The 6,756-nt window shown below is 38.2% G+C and overlaps 1 long non-coding RNA gene across 2 annotated transcripts; it reads right to left on the bottom strand.

Annotated features, from left to right (window-relative positions):
- Window positions 1-801: 801 nt before the first annotated feature.
- LOC110713208 lies at window positions 802-4,340 on the bottom strand. Of its 2 annotated transcripts, none has more exons than XR_002509807.1 (5): window positions 3,900-4,340; window positions 2,932-3,064; window positions 2,743-2,830; window positions 1,661-2,643; window positions 802-1,224 (listed from the first exon to the last, which is right to left on the bottom strand). It is a non-coding gene; the product is annotated as an uncharacterized LOC110713208 (long non-coding RNA). The 2 variants fall into 2 exon arrangements; XR_002509808.1 differs by having other exon boundaries at window positions 2,932-3,023.
- Between the last annotated feature and the right edge of the window lie 2,416 nt (window positions 4,341-6,756).

Raw genomic sequence — 6,756 nt, 5'->3', positions numbered from 1 at the left:
CACGGTGGAGGTTCCCGAACAAGGAGTCCATAAGTGTTGTAAACGAAGATCTAGCAAAGAGAAGTGGTAAAATCCCGAGCACTTAGATCAATCATATTTATTTTCTTGTTTAAAACAACTTTAATCAATTAATTAGTGTGGCTTGATCATTTTAAACGGATCTTTAATTAATCAATTCCACATAGTATCTAGCGTTAAATAAGAATAGAATTGAATAATTAATTGTTGGTTGATCACTTAAGCCAAGGCGAATCTTGTTTATTTTTGTTCTTTTCACGAATTTGAATTAAATAAAGAATTACAACTTTGCAATGTAATTCCTACGTGATTGATGTGTGTAAATAAAATCAACTACCTTAGTTTTAGGTATCACGTTGTATATATTGTTTGGTGATGAAATTAAGAAAAAGGAAGAGCTAGTAGAGGCCGCACTAGGGCTAGGATAACAATTCCCCTCTAAAGGGAACGTTACATTAGTGGAAAAAAGGTCATCCGTAACGGGCAAAAAGAGCCCATCCGTAACAGGCAGCGTCCGTTACGTATGTGGCCATTACGGATGGCCATTGTTATTCGTAACGGGCACCGTCCGTTACTAATAAGTACTTATTCGTAACGGGCAACTGAAATGCCCGTTACGAATAAGTACTTATTCGTAACGGGCATTTCAGTTGCCCGTTACGAATAACGGGGTTATAGGTAACAGGCAGATTCTGCCCGTTACGAATACTGTGAGATTCAATTAAAAAAAAAATCCAGCACATGTTGGACAGCTAGCTAGCTTACACAATTATTTTATCAGTCAATATATATATTTATTTATTTTATACAAGTATAGTATACACTTAATAATTACAGAGTAATATACAATCAGCAATTTAATTATTTCTTAATATAACTAAAACTAAAAACAAAGCAAAAGCAAATCTCAAAACAAAGCAGCTGCTCACAAATGAACACACTACATTCCAGAAGCTACTCTCAGATTCCCTGAAGCAACTGATTAGGTAAGCGATTGGCTTTAGAATTTGTATAGTGTGGTGAAGCTTTGGTGAAGTGCATACAAAAGTAATGAATGAGCCCTCGGACATGGACTCCATCTGCAAAGCCACGAACAACTACCACTTGAAAAAGATAGAACGAACACTCTACTCGGATAACATTGCGAGAACCAAAGAGATTTGGTATGAGATTCCAGAGATAGCTGCTGCAACAAATCTGCTGCATCTGCAACATTACAAAACAAGAAAGCATAGCAAGCAATGAGAAAAAATAAATGCATAACTGCATCTTGAAAGACTTGAAAAAATAAATAGAGATAACATATCAACTATGAATGGTTCTGAGCAGAAAAACAATGAGATTAGGTAGATTAAAATCAATAACAGAATATTAAAAAAAAAAAAAAGGATATTCCAAAAATACAGTCAAAGAACAAGCAAATAAACAACAAAAAAATATAATTTTGTTGGATTGTCCTTAAATAAAATAAAATGAGAATCCAAACCACACGAAGACCGATATTGACTAGTCCCAAGATACATCAAACAAATGATACAGAAAATTAAAAATGAACCAGCACCACAAACAAGACGAACAAAACACAAAGAACTAAAAAAAGGGAGGTCAGAAGACAAAGTAAATTAGAGTTATCAGGTATTACCACTTGAGGGTGTCCCAAGTAAATTATAAAAAGCTAAAATAACAAAGAATTGTAGATTTGCAGAAAAATGTTAAGTAATCATATCATAAATTATTAGATCTATGTCCAAATATGATTAAATCCCAAACTTCAGTCTAAACAATTAAGCATACAAACAAAACATTCAATAATTACAATCAAAATTACTCCTATTCTCCATTAATCAACAACAATCAAGCTAAAAACAATCATCAATTTCGCATAATTTGTACGGAAAACAAGCAAATTTAGAAGATACAAACAACATGCAGTAAAAAAAATAAATAAAAATCGAAAACAGAAGAAACATACGTTAACCACCACCAAGGACCTTATGAACAGGCTTATCTCTACCAAAAAGACGATAATTCTTAGACTTCAAAGAAGGAGCAGATTTATCGTCATTCGGAATTGGAAGAAGAAGAATCATGGTAAAAATTACATACCATTTGGAGCTCATAAAGCAAGCACAATAAGGAAAAAAATGGGGCAAATGACTGCTAAAATTTATCAGTCTGCCTATGCAAAAACACTAGAGAACTTTTTTTTTTGTATTAAGCATTAATCAAGAAACATGTAAACTTTTTGTAAAATCAAATATAGTGCTTGTTGAACATGAATACACTGTCAAGCTAGCATATTATCTAATTTGACTTTTGACTGTACTAGCCAATAGAGAATTAGGTAAGCAACTCCACTTACTTGATGAGGAGCAACTAGAATCAGAGAAAACCCAAAAGAATAAAACAACATATGATTTGCTTTATTTTTTTGTGATGATACCGCAATATACCATACATAATCAGCAATCATGTACTTACTCATATTTTCTAGCGAGAATCCGCAAAACAAACAGAGCACCATAGACCTGTTGATCTTGCAAATTATGCTTCACCCAATGGCCAGGCCACTGCTCAGGGTAATCAACATGGATAATTGTTTTGAGGCACTCGCCAAACTACACCCTACAAATGGCAACCACAATAAACATCAAACGCCCTTCAAAATTGAAATTTGGATATGATAGCTCACATAGATAACAATAGCACAACAAATAGCCATACCTCAAAAGCGGTGGAACTTGAACCACAAACACAAGGATATTTTCTCTTACCAAGGCTTTATCAGCCGGTGAGATCTTTGATTGCTCCTCTGAAATTAAAAATAAAAATATAACCAAGCATACAATATCAATATCGAATCAATATCGAATGACCAAGATACGACAATTAAAGTCAAAGTCTTAACCGTACCACTACACGAAAGGAAACGAACTAAGATCATGATCGAGGCGACCAATTCTTGGCAATAAAGTTCTTGAAATGAATACTAGCAACCTGTCTCACTGCCATATCGCAATATCCGTCAAATATTATCTGTAATAGCCTGACCATATCATAGATAGAATGACTAACATTGCAATAGGATCATAGATAGAATGACAAACATTGCAATAGCTTAACATATTATCTGTTCTTGATAAAATATAGAAATGCATGGATAGGATCATATATAGAATGACTAACATTGCAATAGCTTAACAAATTATCTACTACCATCTGTTCAGGGACTAACATATATAGTAACATTTCCTTAGCTTTTATCAACTACAAAAAATAAATCTACTAGTGATTAAATTGACAAGCGATCATTAACTGCTACAAGGAATAGACATAATTCACATAAAATCAGCCTTTTATTCATCAATACCTAGAGATGAAAATAGTAGTACAAATTTGACACATACCCAAATCCAAATTGAAGGCAGCCTCTAAAGTTCTTTTAAAAAAAATAAAAAATAAATAAAATCAGAAACTAGTGATTCAGATCAGTGCAAGGATTGAAAAATGCAAGTCATACGCTTAACAAAACTCGAAGAACACTAGAATTAATCAACATGCCATATCGGGTTTCTTAGTTCTCTCTATAAACAAAAAAAATTCGGCAATCAGGTATTAATCGACAAAGATGAACAAAATTCATTACTGATTGCATGTATTACTCGTTTCTATTGAAGAATATATATTTTTTGATTTATTATTCGTGTAAACATACAAAGCATAATCAAACCATACAAATGCCAAAAATGAATCAAATACAAATTACATGTTGAAAAAAATAAAGCAAATTAGAATTCACAAGAACAAATTCAAGAATTTAAACAATTAGATGCCCAGAAATCAATTCAAGAAGAGGAAAAAACAATTCAAGGACTTCTTACCTCAAGATCTAAAATGGTTGAAGTTTTAGGCAAAGATATCCCAAATTATAAGAATTGTTCTTCAGTAGTTTTTGACAATTCGCCGCTATCTTGATCCAATATCTAGAATTCACTATAAGAGGAACAACAAATTAACACTGATTTCTTTTTCTTCGCATTGTGCCCCGCCCGTAATAAAATGTTCGAACACTTTTTCACATACCCATCAACCATAATTTCTCTATAAGAGCAGGAGGAACAAGGAGTAGGAGGACGGAGGAGGAGAGAAAGAGCACAAGTGTTTTGAAAACTCAGATTGACGGAGGAGAGGAGAAAGAAGCTGGTGAATGATGGGGAGGAGAGGGGAGGAGAGGGGAGGAGAGAGAGAGGGACTGATGAGAGAGAAAGAGGGTGATGGCTATTAGGTGAAACCCTAAAAAGCCAAGTACGGGCTCCTCTCATCAGTTGGGCCTCTTATGTGTAATATAGTAGTCGTAACGGACAAAATAGTGTCCGTTACGAATACTTATTTATTCGTAACGGGCAAAATAGTGTCCATTACGAATACATATGTATTCGTAACGGACATATTAGTGCCCGTTACGAATAAATAAGTATTCGTAACGGACACTATTTTGCCCGTTACGAATATCTTAATTGTATCGGGCAAAGCTTTGCCCGTTACAAATAGCTTGTTACAAATGAGATTTTTTCCACTAGTGTTATCTTAGTACCCTCGCTCTCGAACTCATTTCTTGTTTATGTAGACCAATTTGGGCATGGGTAAACTTATGATTCGTGCTAATTATCCCATGAAATCCACTTGGGAGAAAGGCATGAACGAGGTTTATGATTTTTCCTAAAACTCACTGGCGACTTCTACTTGTTTGTTACAAAAAAAGCGTAATTATAGAATCAATTCTAATTCAAGGTCCCCCAAATAGTCAGGAATTCAAATCATAATACGACCTAGCAAGTGTAAAGTCCTAGGCTTTTAAGGGGCCATGAGAAGGATCCCCTACGATGGGAATACCCTCCTTATACTCGGATGCCATCCAAACAAGATTGAGCTTCGGTCCAGTACTTCAATGGGTTCCTCATATATATACTTCTTTGTTCTAGAACTTCCTTGAAGACTGACTGAGGTGTATCACAGCAGGCGGAAGATGCTAACTTGGACAAGGCATCCGCCTGGTCATTCTCAGATTTGGGCACTTGACTTAGATAAAACTCTTCAAGTGTCCCAGCTTCATCTTTGACTGCCTGATGGGTGGCTTTATACTCACCTTGGTACTGGCTAACGACCAATCGAGAATCAAAATTGTTTCGGGGTTTTTTGATGTGTCCTGCGGGAGAGTTACAATTCCAAGAATGCCCTTCGACGCCTGTGCCTGCAAAATCACGAAGACTCCTGGGGGTAGGAGCTCCGCCTCCGACGATCAAGTTAGTAAAGATATGGGAGGTAGAATGCACGTAATGTAGAAGTTACTTCTCGCGTAATGGGAGAATTCTGCAATTAATATTGCTCGGGGTAAGTGTTTTTCTTTTTGAGGAGTATTCAATGTGAACCACAAATGTTCCAACCCCCATTAATGAGGGTCCTTCCACTATTTATAGTGGGGAAGGGATGGTTCCCCTTTTAGGGTTTAGAGGACACGTGTCAGCAGAGGATTGGAGCCCTGCTGACCAACGGCTGGATGCCACGTGTCACTAGGCCATTGGGCCACGTGTTTAGGGTATTTTTACCCCAAACATTTGCCCCTCACTGGTGCTGACGTGGCAGGGTGCCACGTGGCGCCGGTGAAAGGTTTTTTTTTTTTTCAATTTTTTTTTTCAACTCTTCAGATTCCTTTTGAAGGATGGAAAAGCAGAAGGCGAAGAGTCACGACTTTTCACCTTCTGGGACAAATTCTATAAATAGGAGAAGATGTCCCCCGAGCTCTCATTTACAAACTTTGCCAAATTTCTGAAGATTTGAGAACAACCGGCAATTTGAGAGTTGAGAGCATTCGGAGTTGAGATTCGTTGAGAGCAACCGGTCTACAGACCGTCTGGGTCGTTGCAAGCTAGCCAAAGGTTTTCGAGAGGGTAATCAGAGAAACCCAGCCGGATTTTGAACCGCCTGCGTCTTCGCAAGCATCCCAGAGAATTTCCAGATTTTCTTCTAGGTACCGTCTCTATTCTTTCTAGCTTTTTCATGTATTTCCGTTTGAGTCTTTTACTCGCATTTTTGTTCATTGGTCCCATAAGTAGATGGACCCCTTATACCCATACCCGGAACCTAGCTGTGAACTCAGCCGGTTTATTAGTACGGCTGAGTCTAGAACTGGGTCTGCCGCCTCTGTTCTTTGGGACAACCCTTTTTCAACACCCATATCGACCGACTCTGTGTCTGTGCAGGACACAATGGCCAGAATCCGGTCTACTGCCAGAGATCCCAACTACAGAAGTGGGAGCTCAGATGAGCAGCAGCCTGAGGTCCCAGCTTCAGGCGGTGAAGTAGAGCATGGAGAGGTAGAGCAGAGAGGCTCACCCGGGGGCGCTCCTAGCACCCCGGGTGATAGCATTTTAAACGAAGAGAGTGCTCCCCTCCAGGAGACCAGAGAGCAGGTAGGCTCTGATAAGGAGGTCTCCAACTCCCCAGCCGGCTCTGATGCCGGTCACGTTCAAAGTAGCAGTAGCAGCTACTTAACCGAATCTGAGGATAGCGAGGAGGCGGAGAGGCCTTCTTGGGATAATAGGAACGATCCTCTCATGATCGCCGTCTCCTCCAAGGACCGCGAGCTCATGCGGGCTGCGCTGCCAGATTTTATCAAACGGCGGCCGCTAGGGGGTGACTATACAATAAAAGTCTCGGCTGCTCTGGGAACAATATGGT

The sequence above is a fragment of the Chenopodium quinoa genome, unplaced genomic scaffold, assembly GCF_001683475.1.
Source record: "Chenopodium quinoa cultivar QQ74 unplaced genomic scaffold, ASM168347v1, whole genome shotgun sequence".
Classification (NCBI taxonomy): domain Eukaryota; kingdom Viridiplantae; phylum Streptophyta; class Magnoliopsida; order Caryophyllales; family Amaranthaceae; genus Chenopodium; species Chenopodium quinoa.
The sequence above is the reverse complement of the archived record's forward strand: the minus strand, read 5'-3'. Positions and strand labels throughout refer to the sequence as shown.